At 42.6% G+C, this 24,230-nt stretch overlaps 1 protein-coding gene and 1 long non-coding RNA gene across 8 annotated transcripts in view; one reads left to right on the forward strand and one right to left on the reverse strand.

Moving 5' to 3' along the window:
• Window positions 1–24,230, forward strand: part of CTNND2 (catenin delta 2) — a 913,492-nt gene that overhangs the window by 586,569 nt on the left and 302,693 nt on the right. The gene's annotated exons all lie outside the window — the stretch shown is intronic.
• The window catches only part of LOC144302309 (uncharacterized), a 52,109-nt gene continuing 35,664 nt past the window's right edge, over window positions 7,786–24,230 (reverse strand). For all 3 annotated transcript variants that reach the window (XR_013369161.1, XR_013369160.1, XR_013369159.1), the window contains 3 exons: window positions 23,943–23,987; window positions 21,037–21,316; window positions 7,786–8,089 (listed from right to left, as the gene is read on the reverse strand). This is a non-coding gene — a long non-coding RNA (uncharacterized LOC144302309). The remainder of the gene's footprint in view (window positions 8,090–21,036; window positions 21,317–23,942; window positions 23,988–24,230) is intronic.

Below are 24,230 nucleotides of genomic sequence, written 5' to 3' on the forward strand. Positions count from 1 at the left end.
CTGTCTGACACTTTAAAGAAAGTTTGCTGACCCCTGCTCCTAAACTGGTATGTGATAAGTTACAAGTAGGTTTGTACACTCAGTGGATTGACAGCTTTCTTAAAAAGAGAAAATGTGATTGTAATCTAAGCAGAGGGTAATGGTGCTTAGACATACAATTTAAAACACTAATTACACATCTGTACAGTAATTAAAACAAAGCCTTTAATAGGCAGCATGATGAATCCAGTGTAATGAATGTACTTAAAAGGAATACTCTTTTTTATTCTGAAAAATCTTCTATAATTCACATTTTATTTTAATTCACATTTTTGTGTGAATCTTTTATAATTCACACAAACTACTGATGTCTTCTATGGAATCATGATTTTTTTCCCTTGAAAATTGTTTGGTGAGCACTAGTTAAAATGAGCATAAAATGTTCCCATTAAACAATGAATTAATATAATGCAAATTATTGTCAGTAAGAGCATATTTAAAAAAATACTAGTTGATAGTGCTCAACTAGTTGAGCTTCCCTCAGCCCCTTGGCGCTCTCTCTCTCTCTCTCTCTCTCTCTTTTTTTTTTTTTTTTGGACAACACATCTGTTACAAGAGTGGATCTCACATGGTCTGTCTCACGCTGGAGATAAGAGTGCTTCCCTTCCAGCAGGTTGCCCCCACGATTTGGCCTCTGCTTTGTGTTCCATGCCCACGAACACACATATACATGCACCAACACACAGAAGCACAGCCACATGTGTGCACACACAGGCACACGTGCACACATCCCTTTGCTGTTTGGGTGTGATTGGGGGCGTACCCCTCTGATCTCTCACTTCATTACTTAAAAGCAGAGAAAGGTGGATACGGAAATAATTACTCTAGCTGTGAGGACTAATTTGACCCTGGAGTCCTCCTGATAGAGGACTCTGGAGGTGGTTCAGAAAAGAAGCTTTGAGATCACACTTGGAGCAAAGCAGCCTCATTTAACTGGCCAGGTCTTCAGGTGACAGTGGTCAGGTCGCTGTGCATCTCCCAGCACCCTGGTCAAACTTCTTCCAGGCTGCAGAGGGGAGCCCACGCTCAGACCACGAGCCTTCTCGTAGAGTGACACACAAAAAGGAAACAGAGTCCCCTGTGAAGGTGGCAGTCTGCAGTTTCAAGGCAGGATATGGGAGTTGTCACTCAGGACAGAGGACTGAATGGTATGAACTGAAGGTTGCACTTGGCTCTCTGTGCCTTTCGTGTGGCACAATGCAAGCCAAAACCTTTGAGGTATTTTGGCATTTTCGACTCAACAACATGGTAAAAGACCAAAGCATGGAGCGGTCCTGTGTGTACATGTTCATATAAAAGCACACCCCATCCATTTTAAAACTAGACGTGCCTTGCCTCCTGGGGCCCGAGTTGAACCTGTGCATTCTGAAAAGATAGCAGATCAAGAAAGCTAAATTCTCTCTGTTTCCAAGGCAACTGAATGACAAATAGCTTGATTCTTAATCCAATGGATGATATGATGATTCTGGTACATTTTCAATTAAAACATGACTATAGGAGAACAGACATCCCCAAGCCCGTCCCATGCTGGCCCAAGGAGCCTATTCTCCTAATAGTCTTCCTAGAAGATGCCCAACAGCATTGACAGAACATTGATTCAGCCACTGATCTGCTGCAGAAAATGAGGGCAGAAAAAATGTGGAGAGACTATGAGGACGACCGGCCCCGTGCGCTCACGCTGATTTTCGGGCCTGGTCCCAGCGTCCCGGGGCCTCACCTCATCAGCTGACGTTCTCTGGAGGAAATGCGCCGCTGGAGGACAGAGGGACTAGGGGGCCGGGGGGGCTTCAGATGAGACGTTTCCCCGAGCCCTGAAGGCAGAGGGGACCTTGACGGCCGCGGGGCCTGCTCCGAGGAGGGCTGCCTCAGCCCCGTGGCGCTGGCGCGGCCGCCCCGGCAGGACGGGAGCCCGAGGCCGGGAGCCCGAGGCCGGTGCCGAGCTTCGGGAGGCCTCCGTTCTAGGAAGTGCGGGTGTTTTTTGCAGGCGGGGGGGGGGGGGTACCCGTCACATCTGGGGGTAGGAGTGGAGCAGGGAGGGTAGAAGGAGGAGGAGATGAGGCGAAGAGGCATCTCCTAACCCACAGGCGCCGAGCCCCCGAGAGCAGCTGGGTCCAGCCGGAGTCCTGGGCGGTGGGGCTGGCGGCGGCCCTGCCCGCGCCACAGTGTCGCCTCCCGGGCGCCCCGGCCGCTCCTTCTACGGCGGACAGGAGGCTCCTCTTTCGGTCACGGCGGTGCGCGTGCTCATCCCCCGGCGACCATCACCGCCTTCCCGTCACACCCAAGACCAGGTCTGACGTCTCCACAGGTGCCCGCCAGGCTGCCCGTCGCCTGCCTGCCTGGCTCTCGTGTCGCCCGTGTCATCCGCTCCTGCCTCCTGCGCACCGTGGGCCAGCCCTGGCGGCCCTCTCGGCGCCCTGCCTGGCCAGCGGGGGTCCCCCAGAGGCCTTCCCAGGGACACAGGCCCCCGCCTTAGACACACGCCCTCGCTCTCGCTTGGCCGGCCCTACTTGTCTCTCCTGTGTGCACAGAGAACCTGTCCTTGTCCCTCATCACCGCCTGGCCTTCGGAATTGGATTCTTTTTGAAACGAAGCCTGGCACCTTTAATCTTTCCTTCTTGACGCCATACCTTGTGCATCGGGTGTGTGCTTCCTGCTGGGGTGGGACGGTCTGCAGCATCTCTATTCCTAAAGTCTGTGGCCAGCTCATGGCAGGTACTGAGGAACATTTGTGGCAGAAGGGACAGTGGCAGAGAGGCCACTGAGCACGAGGGAGATGCAAACATCACAAACAAGTGGTTCAATAGGATGTGGTAAAGGAGCAGCCGCGGCCACGAGGGCACATGGAACCCTCCCCGAGGGAGAACATGCAGGTGGGTGACACGGGGGCACACGTAAGAAGCTAACACAGTATTAGCCCGAAAACTGAGCCAGCACCCTTTATACTGCATGCAAGGAGGGGCCAGAGGAGAGAGAAGGGGCCAAGCACAGGTGTCAGGAGGCAGGAGTGGGGAGATGGATGCTGTGATCGCATTCTGGCTTTGCCCCTCCCTTGCTGCATGATCCTGGGGCACCCACTCAAATGCTGTGTGTGCTGGGTTCCTCATCCATCAGGTAGGGATGATGATGATAGTACCTGGCCCATCGAGCAGTTATGACGATGAAAGTTAGTGTTTGAAATGTGCTCAGAGCTGTGCCTTGTCTGCGTTAAGAGCTGCTGTTAAATCATCAGCACTGAGAAGGAGCAAAGGCAGGGAGGGAGGTGACCAGGGCCAGCAAACATAGGCACCAGACATGCTTGTAGGTCTGCTGACTGGTGGCTGAGTGCACGGGATGCTGAAACTCATTCATTCATTTGTTCATTCATTCACTTGGCAAACACATGGCCCCAGCATACTGCAAGGAAGTAGGGCTACAGGGGTTCCGAAACTCATTCTTGCCCTCACAGTGTGGGCTGGTGGGGAAAGCATAGAGATGCTCAGCAGATGGAGAGAATGGCTGGTTGCATGAGACATGTTGAAAAAGAGGACGTGATTTCTGACCTCTATGGACAGGAGGAGACAAATTCACCTGCCAAGAACAGAATTGACTAAAGTCATGGGGGGAGGGGCAGGATTGGAAGAAGAGGGGGTGATGTGTCTATTGACAAGGTATGGAGAGTAGTTTGAGAGCTGAGACTCCTGCCTCTCCCTTGCAAGGAACCCTCCCTCCCACCACTACTCCTTGCCACTCTGCTCATTGTAAGTTAATAACCCTTTCAAAAGCCTAATTTTATATTTGCAGTTTCATATTTTTTGTAGAGGGACCCAGAATTATTATGTAAGTTTAGATCCACAACATCCTAGATTTACCTGGGGATGGGACTGTACTCCTGAGCAGCTTCAGGGACAAGAGAAGGAAGCCAAGCCTGGGTGGCAAGGAAGTGGTGGTGCGTAGGGGGCGTCTGGCCGTATTTATGTGTGCACATGCTTCATGGGAAGAAGGCCAATTTAAAAAAATTCTAAAATTGTGTGTTCAGCATTTCACAAACTATTTTAATAAAGTATTAATCCTCAGTGACCAGCAGGTCAGGTACCATTATCCTCATTTTAGAAAGAACAGTGAGGGGGTACTTGGGTGGTTTAGTGGTTGAGCATCTGCCTTGGGCTCAGGTTGTGATCCCGGGGTCCTGGGATTGAGCCCCGCATCGGGCTCCCCTCTGGGAGCCTGCTTCTCCCTCTGCCTGGGTCTCTGCCTCTTGCTGTAGGTCTCTCATGAATAAATAAAACCTTGTAAAAAATACTGAAAGAAAGAAAAGAAAGAAAGAAAGAAAGAAAGAAAGAAAGAAAGAAAGAAAGAAAGAAAGAAAGAAAGAAAGAACAGTGAGATAGAAGATCTCCTGAGTAGCTAACCTAAGATTGCTGTAACAAGTAGAAAGAGAATGTGATGTTCTGCACCGGATCCAGGAGAGGGGCGGGCGCCATTGTGCTTCTCTGCAGACTGCCCTGCTTCAGGTAGAGGCCTAGAACCCCGAGGAGGAAGGCGGTGGTGTGGTCGTTGTGAGCAGGACGCGCCCTGTTCAGTGCCAGCTCAGGAGCAGGGGAAATCTCAAGAATGGAGTCTAAACCTTCAAGGATTCCAAGAAGAATTTCTGTTCAAATCCTCTAGCTCTTTAGATGCTAGAATGATGTCTAGAAGTAGAGGAAATAGTTTAAATGATACCTATCACTCAAGAGATTCTTCATTTAGACTGGATTCTGAATATAAGGTAACATCTTAATTTGGGATATATGAACACAGTCTCTTTAAAAATCCCTGGGGCCACTTGGTTTTTAGATTTTAGAAAAGTTGGGATCCCTGGGTGGCGCAGCAGTTTGGAGCCTGCCTTTGGCCCAAGGCGCGATCCTGGAGACCCGGGATCGAATCCCACGTCGGGCTCCCGGTGCATGGAGCCTGCTTCTCCCTCTGCCTGTGTCTCTGCGCCTCTCTCTCTCTCTCTCTGTGACTATCATAAATAAATAAAAATTTAAAAAAAAAAGATTTTAGAAAAGTAGTAACTGTAGTTAATAAGACCCTGAACTGGATCTGAGGATTCATTTAATAAAACACATGAATATATCTACAGGAAAATGAATGACTCTTCACACCAAGAAACAAAAACTCAGTATTTTCTATCTTTGTGGACTTCAAAATTATGAAGGCAGCATTGTGGTCTGATGTAAAATCACTATGTACTGTATTTCAAAGACCTGGAAACTTATTTTAAAAACATAATATTAGTTTAAATATAAATTTGACTCAATCAGTGTGGATGACTTGGTCAAAGGATCAAAAACCATATCCTTTCTTTAACATTATATGTATTCATCTGACTTCTCTGCATGTACACAAAGCAGCGGTGGAATAATGATTGTTAAGTGTTTTTCTTTAGTGTGGCTTTTAAATATTTTGCTTTTTTTTTTTTTTTTTTTTTTTTTTTTTTTTTTTGCTTTTAGTGGTGAGTGATTATTAAATTGACAAACTGTCTTTTGTGGAAAAAAAAAAAAAGAGAGAGAGAGAGAGAATGTGAAGCCATTTTGGTCCTGTTGCCATCTTCACCCTCCTGATGGAAACTAAGAGGCACCAGGAGAAATGCTTTGTCTTGAAGTATGTTCCTGAGTAAGAAGGAGTGGCAGTCATTGTGGTGTGACCAGCAGATAAATACTAATGGCTAACATCCATTGAAGGTTTACTCTGTGCCTGGCACACCTTTCAGCGATTTGCATCTATTACATCACTCATTCCTCCCAACAACCCATCAGAATGAGTCATTTTGTCATCCACATTTTCTAGAAGGAGGAAACTACAGATGGATGACTTATGCAGGGCCACAGAGTTATTTTTGGACAAGTTCTGGAGTTCATAGAGGCCATCTGCTTCCAGAGCCACACCCATCGCCACCATGCTGGGCTGTCCCTCCTGGGGAAATTGTACCAACAAGATTGAATAATTAGGAATTGCCTTTATTAGGAATTGACTGAGGTTAAGAGTTACAATGGACCGTCTCCAACCTATTATGGTTCAGCTCAAAATTTTTCGACTTTTTGATGCTGTGAAAGCAATACCCATTCAGATTTTGAATTTGGATCTTTTCCCAGGCTAGCACTATGCAGGACGATCCTCTCGTGATGCTGGGCAGCAAGCCACAGCTTCTAGTCAGCCATGAGATCACGAAGAACAGCAGCCCCTATGCTGACAACCTGCTGTCCCCACACAACCATTCTGGTTTTTTTCAGGTTCAGTTCAGTGTTCAGTAAATTATACGAGATAGTCAACACTTTTTTTTGTAAAATAGGCTTTCTGTTAGAGGATTTTGCACAACCAGTGTAAGGCTAATATAAGTGTTCTGACAACTTTAAGGTAGGCTGGGCTAAGCTGTGGTGTCCAGTCAGTTAGGTATATTAAACACTTTGTCAGCTTTCAATTTACACTGGGTTTATCGTGACATAACCCCATCATGAGAAGATCTGTCATCCTTTTACCCACACCAGTCACAACTTATATCCCTAATGCCAAACTGAAGTTCAGGTCAGCTGTATTTTTGAAAACCTGCTAAATACCAGGTACTACCCTAAGCATTGCATGGAAAAGAAAGGAAGTTTCTGGAACATTCCCTTGGCTTCAGGATGTTCACAATCTTGAAGAGAAAAGCTGCAAATGAAACACGGTAACACATACTACCAGCTGAAGATTGAGTAATTAAGATAGTATGTTCAACCAGGGCTCGGAGCACCTGGGGGGCTCAGTGGTTAAGCATCTGCCTTTGGCCTAGGGTGTGATCCCAGGGTCCTGGGATCGAGTCCCACATTGGGTTCACTGTGGAGAGCCTGCTTCTCCCTCTGCCTATGTCTCTCATGAATAAATAAATAAAAATCTTAAGAAACAAAACAAAACAAACAAAACCAGGGCTCAAAGTAGCCATCCCTGCAAGGCAAACACTCAAAGAGAACTCCTTGGAGCACAAAAGATGAGGTACAGGGGTTTCTGGAGAGAAGGGGCATCTGGAGTGGCCTTCCTGACTCCTTTCTACATTGTCGAAATCTGCCAACTGACTCCTCATGAAGCAGGTGGCATAAGCTGGGCATTTTCATCTCCTTCATTTGCCCACATTTTTCACCCTGCTGCTATCAATAGTTCAAAGCAGCTTCACAGAGCTGGGATGCCGAGGCCACATTTGTGCTGGCGTGGTGACCCTTTAACATGGTTTCTTCTCCACTGTCAGTAGGAAGCAAGTGGAGAATCAGTGGAGCACCTGGGGAGTCTTTGCTTTCCTCTGCTGCCTTTCTCTCATTTATCCTGAAGCTGGTGAGCTGCTTGTTCTCACATTTAATATGTATAGGATTTATTGTGCGCCTCCAGCATTGCCCTGAAGAAGGCTGTGCACCACCATTCCTTTCTCTCCCCCCATGAAAGTAAGTAGCACAAGGGGTGGACTGTGGGGTGCGCAAAAACAATGTCTTTGAAACAAGCACACATACCTCCAGGATTTCAACCAAGGGGAGCCCCAGGGGAAGAACAGCCATCTCCAGGTAAGTGGTGTTCCCTCTGATTAGGGGTGACAGTCATATCCATGTGCAAGGAAGGCACCCCTTACCCTGAGAAATACAACCCCACCCCTTTACCCTCCCAGGTGAGAGGAGACAGGCCAGTCTTTGGGGAAAGTGTTTTCTCAAAACGACGGAGAACAGCTACCAACTAGTTACAAAGCAAAAGCCAGGCACACAAACCTCAGAAAGTTAAATGTAGTGTCGATTTCTGATTCAACAAGAATCAAATTTCCTATATGAGACCCAGCTACAAGTGCACTAAAGATCCGGCTCCCACACGCCTACTTCGGATATTCCCTGGCCTCCTCTGATTTGATCAGTTTTGCCCAAGGATGCGTTCAGTCGTTCAATGTTGAAGCCAAGACCGAATAGAACATAACAGGTCAGTAAAGGATGAGCGTGTTCCAGGGAGAAGTGTCATTTCCATAGAGAGATGATAGGAAAATCTAGGACAGTTGAGTTTCCAAAGCAGAATCCGTGCCTTTTTCCTAGGGGTTGAGAGAGCAGAAGAGGATGAGCCTTCCACTGGACATGCATGTGATTTTAATATAAAAAATGCAGCATTTTAGGACTGAAACTAAAGTGTTTTAACCCACTCCCTGTCCTTCTGCAAACTGCCCTGTATTGTAGTGCTCAGCAAAGTGTTAAGGGTTTAGATGTATCATGATTTCTTCTGTCTCAGTGAAACTTCAAGGAATAAAAGTGCTTTATATTTTTTGAAGTGTTGAAGAAGAGCAGAAAGAAGGAAAGGTCATAAAGTTTGAGGAATTCCTTTAAAAAAAAGCCACTGTGATTGTTTGTGTTAAATTTTTAAAACGATACAAACCCTCCATGGTCCACAGTCCCCATGTAGTCTGGGAACCACAGGCTTGGGAATCTATCATGTGTACTCCCAGTTTGGGAATCTATTGTATTTCTTCCCAGTTTGGGCCACTCCAGTTGAGAGGACCAAAGCAGTTTCTGTTTGCTGGACCCTAGATAAAGGAACAGGTATGGGAGGACCGTGTACTAAGAATGGAGTTCCTGTTGGGTTATTTTCTTCTCCTGCCCCACCAACATCTTCTGTGCTCTCTGACCTCACGGGGAGACTGTGCTGCTCCTGACCCCCTGCCTGAGAACAGCGTTCCCTCCTGCTCTCCATCTTCAGGGCGGCCCCCTTGTGGGGATGGGACAAGAGTTGGGCCTCTCAGAAGTGGAGTTGCCCGGCAGAGAGTGGCGTGGTACTAAAGCTGCCAGATGAAATTCCGGACGTCCAGTTAAATTTGAATTTCAGGTGAACAATGGACACGACATGCTTCCTTGGCTCATTTGGAATTGGGAGTCCAAAAAACTCAAGTTCTGCCTCAATTCTGCTACTTGAAGCTTGTGACTTCACCTTGCCAAGCCTCATTTTCTTCATCTGCAAAATGGGGGTGACGGTATCGAGGTCTTAGCTTGTTGAGATTAATATTTGAGATCAAATATTTGAGAAGAGTTTGGAATATACTTGCAAATGATAGGGATGCTATCCCTATCATGCTACCCATGATGATACATGGGTGATAGGGAAGCTTTCCTAAGTTGAGCAGTGAAATGGTACATTTAGACAAAACAATGCAGAAAAGTCCAAACCCTAAGAATTGGCAGGTAAACAAAATACAGTTGACCCTTGAACACCATGGATTTGAGCTGTGTGGGTCTACTTAAAGGCAGATTTTATTTCAATAAATACAACATGTAACTATAAAGTATTTTCCTTAGATCTTCTCAAGAACATTTTCTCTGTCTTACTTTATTGTGAGAATACGGTATATGATACATATAACATACAAAATGTGTCTTAATTGATTGTTTATGTGATTGGTAAGGCTTCCCGTCAATAGTAAGGTATTAGTAGTTAAGTTTCTGGTTAAGTCAGAAATTGTGCATGGATTCTCAACTGCGGAGAGGTTGGCAACCCTAGCCCCAACTAGGGTTCAGAGTTCAATTATAGATAATAAGGGAAGAAAAGAGACAAGTAGAAAGACAATCTGGAGAGTTGACTGGGAGCTGGCTTACATGCATCACTATCATTTTGTCCACTAATAGAACAACTCACTGAAAAGATTCTCCTCAAGTCATATCCAGGGTGAGCATTTATACATTTGTACCACAAGAATTTCTGTGCACTGATGATAGCAAGGTGACCCAATTAAATGCATTCATCAAGTGTGTTCTAGTAAGTGACCAAACACCAGGCACAGTTCTAAAGGGTTAACCAAATACAACTAATTTTAATTCTCAGAAAACACTGTGAAGTATATCATTAGCTCGATTTCACAGCTAAGAACACTGAGGCATGATGCATCTATGACGTCCTGAGCATCATCCAGACTATATCGTGAAGCTGGGGTTCAAAGTTATAGCCCGTGCCTTGAAGTGTATCTTCTGTACTGACTGTGCCGATAACGCATAATCAATGGCAAAGTTCCTCTTAGGAAACATGTTTGTAGGTACAGTTGCCAGAAACCTGGCAACCTGGATCATAGAATTAATGGGACTAGCTCAATGAGAAACATAACTAAATGAGAGATAATCCAATTATTTAGACATTTTTTTAAAGCAAAGCATGAAGAATTTAGGAGAAAAGGAATTTTACTTTCCAGATGTACACACTAATTTCCAAGCTTCAGCATCTAATTGTGGAACAAAAGACAACCATCCATTTCCTGATGATTTCATTATTGTTTAAAATTTGTTATACTTGTAGGTAAGGCATGAGTTTTGACGACTAGGTGGGGTTACAGCAGCCTAGTTCCTTATGGAAAATTTGCTAGCTCTGAAATGCAGTGTCATTTGGAGAAAGGGAAGAGAGGGAGCCTTGTAAGGCTGCACTCACTGCTCTTATACTTTATTAGCTAACTTGTCCAGTATGTAGGGTGCTAATTGGTATCCTAACATTAGGACAATGGAGTTTTCATTTACTTTCAGTTATTGCTGTGAATTTTGAGGTGAGAATAACTGAAGATGTGATCCTTGGCACATTTGTTAGATGGTGGCAGGAAGAATAAATTTCTGCATCCTGGGATAAAATCCAAACTCATGCCTTCTTTGGCCTATCATTTCCTTGCCCCTGCGCCTCCCACTCAAATCTTCTGGGACAGGGGTTCTGAAACTCAGTCTCCCACCCTCCCCTCACATGCTTCACAGTTACAGTAGATGCCGGAGCTTCTGTCTATATGGGGTCCATGTATCCGTATTTACCATATAGATATTGCAATTGAAAAGCACCTAAACATTTAATTTAACATATTCATTAAGAATTACTTTTAAAGTCATAATAACAAACCCATTACATACTGATACAAATATTTCATTTAAAATAATTACTTTGATGGTGGCTACACTTGTGAGCATTACATAAAGTATCGACTTACCCAGTCGCTGTGTGGTACACCTGAGACAAACGGAACATTGTGTGTCAAATACTTCAATTAAAATAGTAATTTCAATTACTTCAATTAAAATAGTAAAAGTAAAATAACGCTTTTTCCAAATATGCTCTTTTATAATTTTGCAAATCTCTAGTGTCTAGCTCAATGGAAGACAACAGCATTCTCATATCTGCTTCCTCGTTCAGCCAGTTGAAAGATATTTTGTTCAAAGTGTATGAAGAAATTCTGGCCTCACCCAGATATGTAGTTGGAAGAGGAGGAGGAGTATTTTCACAGCTCTCTGGATGATTGTAGATATTCTTTTGTACTACACAAAACTCTAAGTTGTAGTTTCTTGAAGCCTAGTCAAAATAAACAACTTCAAAATACAGCAGTGAACTTTCTGAGCAAGGTCTGTCGCTTACAATCTGTTGCTCTGTCTTGACTAGATTTTGAATGCTTTGAATAAACCTTGTACCCTCCGGGGGTCTCGCCGTATACTGTGCTGAGTTATATAGATCTTCCACATGTTGATACATTTTGCTCCATGCTCTATTTTTATATTCACTCAATATATTTGTTAGTATTTGTTAGTATTACCAACGATCTCATCGGAAAGTCTTCAAGCACCAGGGGATTATTAAATGTGAGTTTTCCTGTCTTCTCATGTTTTTCACGAAAGTGGAAACTTTATCACTGGCAGCAAATACTGTAAATCCCCAAGCCTAAATGACCATAGTTTGTCAGTCTTTCAAGTAAAATTAGTGCCCCGTGAAATAGGCAGGTAGTCCATTTCACAACTCAACACACGCGCAAGTGCTCTTCCAGGAGAGCCCTGGAAGACCAAGTGTTTTATGTGTAATTTCCATTTGATCACCTAGAATATTAAAAGGATATGCAATCAAGGGCCAACCTTTAATAAAATTAATAATTTTTACAGCTATGTCAAGGACATTCTTAATTGGAAGTGGCTTTTTTTTTTTTTTAAGTGTGAGTGTGTGATGGTGAAGAATATATCGGCTAAGAGAGCAGTTTGATCTCACGATCTTGATGCCTTCTAAGATTCCAGCAGTTTTACCTGTCACTGCTTCCACAGCTTCAGTGCAAATGTCAACAAAGTGAAAGTGCATCTAGCATCTCCGTATCATTATGAAAATCAGCTTAACTGTGTAGATGTCTGGGAGAAGTCCAGCGATCCAGACTTTAGGAACTGCTGCTCTAGATTAGCCCTGGTCTGTGCTGTTCTCTGACTGCTTTGGGCATGAGGGGAATTTCATAGAACAACTCACAACACTGCCCTAGGACATTTATTTTTCCCAAACACCACATATTTCTTTGAGTTGGTGTTTACCTCTGCTTAGTGCCTAAAGAAAATGGCAGTTATGTTTTGTGTTCAGTTTGCATAATTCCTCTTTGAATAACAAGGAAATGTTAGAACTGTTGGTGACTTTCTCACTGAGCTGCTTGCTACAGATTAAGAATAAATACAAACTTCGAAATGTCTTCAGAATTTAATTTTTACTTGTGCACAGCGTGATCTACAATTTTAATGTCTTGGAGCAATAGCAATGCTTTCTTTGCATTATAAAAGAAATAGTACAAAATGTGCAGCCAAGCATGTCGGATTTGTTTATGAGTCATTTTATTTTAAATAACACATCTGATAAATTAGATAAAAGTAAGGTCCTTTGGGACTTTTTGTAAACATGGTCTCGTCTAAAAATAAAGTGAATTATTTTATTCAAGTTTCTATTTCCATGAAGTGTGCCCTAATGAATATGTTAAACTCTACAGTGTAGCCCACGGGAATTGTGTGAGAGCCACCTGTGTGACCATGTCCCCACCTGGAAGGGTGTCAGGACAGGCCCTCCAAAGGACATGAGCAGAGTGGTTATGAACTTGGGTTTTAGAATCTCAGAGATTTGGGTTTGTGCTGCTGTTTATTGTGTGGGTGACCTTAGACTAAGTACTTAATTTTTTAAGGCTTAGTTTTCACAGCTTTAAAATGGGGTAACATCTGTATGAACCCCTAACTCTAGGTGACTCCATAGCTGCGTAAGCATTCAGTGACTATAGGTGTGTAAGGGGTTTGGGCTCCTTGGCCAGTACTTAGTGTATTATTTTGCTCGGGCCACCAAAGCTCAGGACCAGAAACTGAGCGGCATGTCCCGTGAAAATACGCCGTCTCATAGTTCCAGAGGCAGGAAGTCTGCGGTCAAGGTGTTGGCAAGTTCATACCCTTCCTGAGGTACTCAGGGAGGATCTGTGGCAGGGCTCTTGGGTAGTTTGGGTAGCTCCTTGGCTTGTGGCAGCAAACCCCAGACTGCACGCGGCAGTCTCCCCCTCGTGGATACCCATGCACAACTGCCCATTATTAGAAGGGCCCCCAGCCAGTCATAGTGGGTGAGGGGCCCAACCTGTTCCAGGATGCCCTCATCTTGACTCTGTGTTTGCAATGTTTCTGTTTCCCGGAAGGGCACATTCTGAAGAACCAGGGGTTGGGACTTCAACATCTGTATTTTGGAGGGATACAGCTCAACCCGTAACATTTAGCAAACCCTCAACAAACGTAGGATTCTTTTCTATTGTCATTCTGTTGTCATGTTGCAGTGCAGACAACTCTTAAATGGTGAGTAGGAGAAGTTGGAACTAATTCTCAGGTTTCTGGTTTGGACAGCTGGGTAGATAGGTCATGCTTGCCATGAGCCAAGATAGGAATTGAAAAGAAAGAGCAGGGTCTGTGGTGGCTGTGGGGAGTAGGAGTCAGAGTGTGCTTTTTTTTTTTTTTAACTTAGGGAAAGTTCGTATATCTGGTTGGTGTATCAAGTAAAAATTGTAAACTGAAGCCTTGGGGGAAAACATGGAATTAAGACATGGTTTTGCCAGTCATTGGAAAGCAAATATTTTATCTGTATATTCCATATACATGCTTTCACTCATCCCACAGACATTCACCACCTGCCTATTTTGTGCCAGGTATTCAGGAAATTTTTGTTCCAAGTTATCAGATATTTAGGAGGTTTGGAAAGCTGACAAGTCATAAAACTAGAATTTTTTTTTGGGAAAAAATGAACAGACTAGTCTGACAGTAGCTACAGGGGAATTCAATGTGGAGAGATAGGTTGGAGCCACATAGAGGAGGATTAGGGTTTTTGTCCTTTCTTTTTTCTTTCTTTCTTCTTTTTTTTTTTTTTTTTTTTTTAGTTAAATATCTATTTTTCCTAAGGGCAGTGGAAAACAATTGAGGGCTTTGAGCAAAAAACTGGCATGTGCCAGGCTATGTTTTAGGAAGACTAATCTGGGAATAATTGTGTAATGGACTGGAAGTGGTGGACACTGGCACAGGGAACTCAGAGGATGATGAGCTTCCCCCCAAAAGAGCGGTAAAACCTGGGGCCAGTGACTAGGAGAAAACTCACGGAGGAAATTGTGTTCTTATGTAGAGACAACATGACTGTGAGAGGACAGTCACCATCTACTACAAGATTTGTAACCTAGGTCAATGGGAAAATGTGGTTTTACTGGAAAAAAATATAAAGAGAAATTCAGAGGGGAAATGATTTGTGGGAAAAAATGGCTCTTGGGGTTACATGGCTTGTGTCAAGTTGCCAGCAGGTGCCAACGGAGGAAATCTCGATATGGTGGTGAACCTGGGTCAGGAGCGGTGACATAGTTGCAGGAGAGCACTTTTCACCAACCAGGTAACATTTCCATTCCCTGCAGATGGCTAATACCCAATTACTTTATCTTAGCTTCTCTGCAGGTATCCTGCTTCTTTCTCCCCAGTAGCTTACTCTGTCAAGACTAATGTAGGTGAAATATTAATTCTCTAGGACTCTGCTAAAATCAACAGTTTAATTAAACTTCACACAACCAGCTGCCATCCCATGTCCCTTGTTAGAAGCCTAGTGTATCCTGCTTTGCTATATTAAGTTAAAGAAACAACTAAAGTTACTTTCTGTTAAAACCATAAGGATCCTGGGATCCCTGGGTGGCGCAGTGGTTTAGCGCCTGCCTTTGGCCCAGGGCGCGATCCTGGAGACCCGGGATCGAATCCCATATCGGGCTCCTGGTGCATGGAGCCTGCTTCTCCCTCTGCCTATGTCTCTGCGCCTCTCTCTCTCTCTCTCTCTCTCTCTCTCTGTGTGACTATCATAAATAAATAAAAATTTAAAAAAAAAACATAAGGATCCTTTAAAAGAAAAAAACCCGATTTTGATTCATCTCTTAATATAAAAGGGATCTGAGCATGAGACTCAGACCAAAGCACCAGGTCACCTTCAGAGATCATGTAGAAGGACTGATAATGGGGAAAAACAGGGGTTCTCAATGAAATATATCCTTTTATACAATCATTTTATAGTTTTTTAAAGGCCTTATCAGAAGTTAATGATAGTTACATTCAGGATTATTTACTCATATGATACCATGAAATTAGAGGTATTTATTCATATGAGGTCAATTATATATGGATAAAACATTCTCAGTATAAAAGTCATAGATAGGATACCTCTATTTTTAACTCTTTGAGGAACCTCCACACAGTTTTCCAGAGTGGCTGCACCAGTTCACATTCCCACCAACAGTGTAAGAGGGTTCCCCTTTCTCCGCATCCTCTCCAACATTTGTGGTTTCCTGCCTTGTTAATTTTCCCCATTCTCACTGGTGTGAGGTGGTATCTCATTGTGGTTTTGATCTGTATTTCCCTGATGGCAAGTGATGTGGAGCATTTTTTCATGTATCTGTTGGCCATTTGTAGGTCTTCTTTGGAGAAATGTCTGTTTATGTCTTCTGCCCATTTCTTGATTGGATTATTTGTTTGTTGGGTGTTGAGTTTGGTAAGTTCTTTATAGATTTTGGGCTAGTATCTGATACAGCATTTGCAAATATCTTCTCTCATTCTGTAGGTTGCCTTTTTGTTCTGTTAATGATGTACTATATGTTGGCAAATTGAATTTAAATTTTAAAAGTGATGGTATTTAAAGGAATAAAAACATGGGGGAAGTAGAAATGGTGAAAAGCAATCATTTTTATTGTTAAAATGGAAAATGAGTACAGAATGCAGTCTCTCATCGTGTGAGCGGCAAATCTTAAGTGCTGAGAGGACACAACTATGTGTGTGTTCAGTGTAGCTCTTTTTGTGGAATGAGCCCCCTGCTACATAGCTCACATGTAGTTCTCAACAAAATTCAAAACCTACTTTCTTCTCATTTAGCTTAAAATACAGTTTAAGAGACATAGAGTGCCCAGCCAGCTCAGTGGGTAAAGCATGCAACTCTGCAACTCTTGATCTCAGGGTTGTGAGTTCAAGCCCCATATTGGGTGTGGAGCTTACTTAGAAAACAAAACATATATGTAAAATTTAAGAGATGGGATGCAAATTTAAATTATATATGTAGTGACAATGGGGGAAAATTACTACAAATTAATATTATGAATGTAAAAATGGAGATACTCTCTAGGAGCATGCCGTAGATAGACATCCCTCAGTTTATGTGTCCAAAGTAGTAGCTTCTTTCCTTCTGAAAAATAATGTCCCTACATACTCTCTCCATTTGGTTTTCAGGGTGATTTGAAGGTTATCTAGGTAATTTGGTGGGGACAGGTGACTTGGGGACCCTACTCTTCTGCCATCTTGCCCCTTTCTCTCCATTTGGTTTTAATGGGAGTGGCCATTTTCTGAGGCCACACGGTCACAGTGATTTTCCAGTGGTGACCAGTCGTAGTATCGCACACTCTGGAGACCACACCAGGGCTCAGCACCCACCAAGACAGAGACCCTGAGAGCTCTCTCCTGACCCTTTTGAGCTTGGAACCAAAGAGGATGGTCTACATTGCCCTCTGGTGGTGAAGAATAAGAAGCCAGAGCTAAGAGTGGCCTTGGCGGAGATGAGAAGCAGAGACAAGACCAAGAAAGAGGAGTCCTAGGGCTCCTTCTGAGCCTGCTCTTCCATAGGTTATAGACACCCATGGGCTCCAATAGAGCTGCTGTTCTTTGCTTGTTGCTTTTTCTTCTTGTATTGCTGTTATTTGCATCCAAAGGATTTTGACTAATAGAAAGAATGCCTCAGAAATTTGATCTGTGGGAGAATGTCTCTGTACTCGTGATGCAGAGTTTGGTTTTGATGGTGAGGAAATTGCCCTATGAATTACTTCCCCAGGCCTCAACTTTTTTCTTGTAGCCAAATTTACTATGATGATATGCATGCTCATTACAAAGTGCAGAATGTTTTCATTTGTGCTACTAGATAGTTGCTCTTTCATTGAGAGATAACACCAGAGCCTGAAGTCAGGATGACCATTTGAGTGACGATATAAAAGTTGTAATGTATTTTGTGCCTGTCATGGACATGTGATGATCCCTTGCAGGGTCGTGTCAGGTACTGTGTTCGTGCTCTGGATGCCAAGAAGAAGAAAGGGTCTGCCTTGAGGCACCCAGAGCCATGGAAACAAATGGCAGGAGGAGGATCAGCTGAGGCCTATGCTGGTGATGTGCAGACATTGGTGGGGACACAGCTCAGGGGGAGGGCAGGCTACAGAAGCTTGCAGCCAAGGGGGAAGAAACTGGAGCTGAGGCTGGTGGATTGTCTGTAGCTACACAAGGGAAGCATTAAGCACAAAGGCATGTGGTGACTTGCGGGGCCATAGAGCAGGAAGAATGTGGTGTAAGAAGCAGAACGGACAATTTGAAGGGGGAAAGAAAAGCCTCCGGTATAGAGGATAAAGAAGTTGAATTAAAGCTATATCTTAACAACTGTTTTATGACTTTTAATTTATATTCTAATTCTAAATATGAAAGTAGACTATTACTAAAAGAATATACATCTTAGTAAACATTTTCTGAAAAAATAGCACAACCACAATTTTTTAGTTAAATTGTGTCTTGTTAACTCCTCCCAGTAACTGAATGTGGAGTATGTGATCTGACATTTTATCATGGATTTGACATAGAATCGTAAAGGTCACTGAGAGGCGGGGAGAACTTCCGGTGTCATTCTTCCCCACTTCATTGCTTTACCCCGAAAGAGAGGGAGACACAGAGAGATGGTATGTGTTCTTCCCATGTTCAAGTTCCCATGGAGGCTAGTCTAGACTAGTGATTTTTAAACTGCAGATTTCGACCAATTAGGTAAAGGTCATGAAATTCAGCTTTGTAAAACAGTGAGTGTTGAGAGAGAGAGCTTATAGCAGAATGAGGATGGCAGATTATATCACGTGTAGGAAGAATTAATTTTTATGGCCTGTTTGTTCATTTATATATCCAATAACTATCTAGTAAAGATAGATGACCATAGGTATATGCATGCACATGCATGTGTCTCTGGCTGCCAAGTAAAATGTATTATTTTACCATAGGTTGCAAGAAAAAAGGGTTGGGAAAAAATGGTGGCCAGAGTCCCAGTGGAACTGTGGTCAGCTGACCACTCAGCTGCTGGGCAAACATCAGGCCTCTCAGGAGTCCAGGCTGATGTTCAGCCCGCGGTGAGCCCTGACCACCATCAAGCTGGCATCTCTTCACTCCGCCAGCCCTGATTTACCTCCAGCCTTCCCCCCTTCTGCTTACTTGGTGGACCCTGTCCTTTCTTCTCCTCCTTTCCCCAGGCAACCTTGTGTATTCCTTGATGTTCTCTCATCTCTAGCTGTGTCCTGAGTTTGGACCCCTAATTGCAGAACCTGAGACAAAGACTTGGGTGCAGGTGGTGTATTTAGGAGCTGATCCCGGAAAGCAGGGAGAGTGAGACAAGGAAGGAGGGAAGAACAGCCTAAGGGTCCACCATCAAGGTCACTGCCAAAAGCATGGTGTGAAGCCTTGATCTGCTGGTCATTCTCAGCAGCATGAGCAGTACCTGCCCTAGTGGTCGGGGGCAGGGTTGGGGGGTGGCCTGTGTTTACCACCAGATTCCAGTGGCTGCAGGTTGCCTGGGGAAACTTTAACTTATAACTTTAACTTATAAGTGGCATGGTTTTGGGGAAGGCCCTAGGCACAGAGCTTCAGGATCATGGAGCTACTCACATGCTCATCTAAGCTCACAGGGATTTGTCCCCTACAGCAGAGGATGAAATCAGAGGTGGCCTTGAGGCACCAAAAACTTTCTGCTGTGCACTCTTTAGCACCCATAATGTCTCCCACACAATTAGGATTTCTGTGCTTTCCACCTAGTAAAATAAGAATGGCCAGAGTGCAATCAGGATCCTGAATCCTAACTCAGCCTGTTCCACCCACTACCCCTTACTGCCACCGCCACAGATTCGAGCTTACAGATTTTGGGGTATATTTTTCTTTCATTATACTAATTTATCTGATATTCCCTTGAGTGCCCTTGTTTTGTCTTGTGGAAAACTGTATTTACAAGTGAAAATTATTTGGTTTCTACCTGGGAAAACTATTCTTTCTATCTCATTTCAATTATTTATTTTTCTTTGAAGAATGCTGAACATAAAGGGTCATTTACATTCCCGGCTTCTCATAGCTGATCACTTCAGGATTCCAGTAGTAAAGGCAGCCTGGAAATTATGGATGCTGCTGGCAAGCAGGGTAGAGCGCCAGGAGTCCCAGTCCTTCATACCAAAGAGGCCTGTGTTCTGATGGGCTTTCCCAGAGCACTCATACATCAGGCTTGTCTCCTGAAATGAGGACTCAAACACAAGTGTTTTCATAACTGTCGGAAGATTTTAGTGCCTTAGAGTCTGTCTCTGCTTTTGATGAGGTTTTAACGTTTTCCTCTTCCCTTGGTGGAATGTAGAGGTACAAAATCCTAATTATAGACTTTTCAGATTTGTAAACAAATCTATGACATGCACAATTGTCCAGAGCTTACTTTTTTAGACATAGATTGGTTTACTTGTCTGTGTATAATGCAGAAGCAGGGGAGTCGTGTTGTCCCTGCTAACCTTCTCTCTTGTAACAAGCTGATATCTTACGCTGATTTCTGTGGTGGATGTAAAAATAAGCATTTTGCCATCCACTTGGATCCTGGATCATCAAAATAAGGGTTCTCTTTTGGAGGGACCAGCCTCTCTTCTCATTGTATTCGTCCTACACCATGTAGATGACAGCTTAGGAGCTTGAAAGCAGGTGTTACATCTGTCCCACCCAGGGGCCATCCCTGCCTTGCTGTCCCTGGCAGGCGGCATCCTGCTGGAGGGCAGCGTCTGTGTCTTAGTGGTGCTCCAGAACCCAGCACAAGGCCTGGCAAGGAAGAGGGATGCTTCCACCCTCAGCAGCAGGTGAAATTACAGCATCCCCGACATTCCCAAGTAACCCTTCTACCTTACAGCATAGACGCCGCTATCGTTTTACATTTGCTTTCATTGTGAAATGGCATATAATCAACCATTCACTACAGTAGTGTCCAAACTGCCATATCCACACTTCCATAGTCCCTTTAAGAAGCTACTTAACCCTCAGTCCCTTCCTGACTTCCAGGCTGTCTTATTTCCATAATGAACATCAATTAGCTTAGCTCTATGGCACCTTAAATAGTAGGCTATCTCCATTCATTTGTCCAGTGCTTATGGCAGGCAGAAGAACTAGGTTTGTCAAAAGATCTGTATACCACCAAGCCCACTGCGTAGGTTCATGATAAAGTCAATAAGTATCTGATGACTACCGGCCTATATAATAATTAACACATGTATGCTCACACAACACACGAAGAAAGACTGATTTACATCACAAGGATTTTAATTAGAATTTTATTAACATAATTGACATGGTGTTAAAATTAATTAGCAATTGTTTTTCCCAAGTCATCTTTAAAGAAATTACTTGAAGGCACACTAGAAAATATTTTATGAGCTGTTTCTGTACAAAAAGAAGAACATGAATGTAGATGATTTTCAATATATCAATGTCATTTAGTGTTGTTGTTTCTTTTGGAATCCTGATCTCATAGGACTTTAAATAGAGAGCAGGCGGTCTGCATGCCACATCATCTTAAAATATTGGTATAATATTTTATACAAAAAGAGAAATAACCTGCAGCCAGGGATCTGCCTACAGTAGCGTAATAATTTAGAATGCACTGAATTATTTGTCATACCTGAATGATGTCTGACATGGTCCAGAAATCAGTATAGCGTATTTTTTCTCTAATTCCTAATGAAAAAACACATTGTAAATTTTAATACACATCAGAATATAAATTATTTTCTGTTACAAAATAAAAATAAAAACGACAGCCTGGGAAAATGGGTAATTTGCATTTATTGTATCAACTGACTGATGTGGAGTTTTTATTCCAATATAACACTTCTTTTTATTTTCAGAACTGGTCCAGTGACTCAATTTAAAATTGAGGAAAATCGAGTCATCTTCTTATGCTAGAAAATGAAACATATTCACTTTCTTAAAAAATGAAATGCACTTTCAATGTAACGCTCAAAATCAGCTAAGTCACTTTTGTCGTGTTAATATGACTTTTTAGACCGTTCCTTATGGCATCTTCATGCACACTGACAGTTAAGAAGAACACCATCTTACACAGACCTAGGCATGTCATTCCCACATGTGTCTACCCAGATACTGCTTTGTGCATTTTAAACATTTACATTTTCAGCATCTCTGTATATCAGGCTTCTTCAAAGAAACAGAAACAGCATGATGTATGGATAAAGAGAGAAGAACTTTTTAAAATTTTTTATTTTATTTTATTTTTTTAGGAACTGGTTCATGCATTTGTGAAGTATTGGCAAAACCAAAATCTTCAGGATCAGCCTGGAGATTTTGTAGGTTGAAGGCCCAGAAATGAATTGCAATCTGAGTCCAAGGCAGACTGCTGGCAAAAGTCCCTCTTCCCAAAAAGTCAGTCTTTTTAATCAGGCCTTCGACTGATTAGATGAGCTCCAGCCACATTATGAAGAACAATCTGCTTGCTTTACTCAGCATCCACTGACTTAAATATTAATCTCACCTAAAAAAATACTTTCACAGAAACATCTAGAATAATGTTTGAATAATGTCTGAATATCATGACTTAGCCAAGTTGGCACATGAAATAAACCATACAGCATATTACATTGATGTGGATATAGTTGTAGATATAGATCTACCTGAAACTTACTTTTTCGACTCAACATTTTTATTGAGATTTATCCACATGGATGCTTGTGTGCATGTTTCATGCATTTTTTTCTGCTCTGTAGCATTTCATTGCAGGCATAGATCATAGTGCATTAGTTTGTTCTTTGACAGATTTTTAGGTGTGTCTATGCTTTTCTTGGTGGACATTTAGCAAGGAATGACCGTCCTTGCATGTGTGTCTGTGGATAAATGTGGGGCATTAAAATTGCCATACCAGAAGGGTCTGCATCTTCAAATTTAAGAGTTATCTTTTATTTGTTGTCTAAAATGGTTGTGCCAATTTTCACTCTTGCTATCAGTTTACAGAAGTTCTTGTTTCACCCTGTATGTGCCAACACTTGCTATTGTCATCCTTTTACATCTTTGCCACCTTAATGGGTGTGAAACTGTTCAAATTTAATCTTTATCGTCTTTAGTTTCATTGAATCTTCAAAATAAGACTAATACAATTACCTACTTGGTTAGAGTTGTAAATTCTTAATAAGGTAATATATATAAAGTACTTAAATAAGGTTGGTCCAAGAAATGAAAGCCATTATTAATATACAGAGAAGATATTTATACATTCTTTTTTAAAATCTTTTTTTTAAAAGATTTTATTTATTTACTCATGAGAGACACAGAGAGGCAGAGACAAGGCAAAGGGAGAAGCAGGCTCCCTGCGGGGAGCCCAATGTGGGACTCGATCCCAGGACCCCAGGATCACGCCCTGAGCCAAAGGCAGATGCTCAACCACTGAACCACCCAGGCGTCCCTATTTATACATTCTTGATGTTATCTAGATTCTAACATATTCTCCCAATCCATGACATCTTTTTATGATTTTTTACTTTTAAATTTTAATCAAATTTTGTTCTTCATTATTTTAAAGAAATAATACCCTATGCTAAATTCATAATATCATTCTGCTTTGTTTTCTTAGAATATTTAAGATTTAATCCTTCAGATTTGTTCTGTAAGGTATCTCAAAATTATTGTTAGGTATGGTGTGAGGTAGCGATCTAACTTTATTTTTTTTCATATAAATATCACTTGCTAGAAAAGTACTTATTTATTCAGCATCTTGCCTCTTTAGTTTGTGATATTACTTTTGCCTTTATGGTGTGGCATCATTATTTATCTATAACCACCTGCACTATCCTATACACACTTACATTAAGGTGTGTATCTTTAATCTTTTTAAAAATCACTTTGTGTTTAATGTATATAGTAAGTCCATCACCCCATCCCCAGAAATACACCCCCTGCTTTCAATCTTCAGCTACCTTCTTCACTCCTGTGGGGACCAGGAAAGGCCCCAGGGCTCATAGAAGCTGAGGAGGACTCAGGTTGGAATGGGAGGAAGGAGACAGAGCAAGAAGTGGGGGCTCTCTTTTATTTAGTTTTCCTGCTGTCATGCCAGCTTGCTGCAGAGTGGCCACTTGCCTGCTCTCTGAAAGAAAGAGGGGAAACCCCATGCTTTTGGAATCCCTAAACTTAAGTGGGTTAAGTGGGCAGAAAAATACAGAGTAGGACCTCACACTAGCGGCCATAAACTCCTGGTATTCTTTTCAAGTTTCTTCCAGAACTCTTCTCCCTGGTGCAGAGGGAGTTTTAGTCTCCACCCTCCCACCTTGATGGCAGCTGGGATTCCTTCCACTCCTGTGGCTCCTGGTAACTTCTCTAAACCAGGCTTATTTATGTTTGATTTGCAAAGCTAAGTTTTTCTATAAAATTCCAAGGTCCTTTTTTTTTTCTTTTCTTTTTTTTCTTTTCCCTGTCAGGGCTTTTCTTCCAACAAATACATTTTGGCTGTCAACACTGGTTATGAGCATACATTACATAGTGGATATGAAGTGTGCTCTACTTAATGCTCTAAGTACCTACCTTCCAATATTTCCAGAAAGTCAGGGATGACCAATGCAAATTACCCTAAAATCAAATAATGATGACATTCATAAGAATACACTGCAAGGGGAGAAGCATACTGGAAGAATATTGGAAACCATGCAGATTTCGTTTAATAAAGGAATCAGACTAAAAGTATTACACATTAATGTAATTAATGTATGTAAATTAATGTAAAAAGTAAAAATAATTATGCATTATGTGGCTTTCCACTTCTCATTCTTGCAAGCTAATTCTCAAATAGCATCTTCTGATTTAATCTACATA

Source organism: Canis aureus, chromosome 31 (assembly GCF_053574225.1).
Source record: "Canis aureus isolate CA01 chromosome 31, VMU_Caureus_v.1.0, whole genome shotgun sequence".
In the NCBI taxonomy this organism is placed as follows: domain Eukaryota; kingdom Metazoa; phylum Chordata; class Mammalia; order Carnivora; family Canidae; genus Canis; species Canis aureus.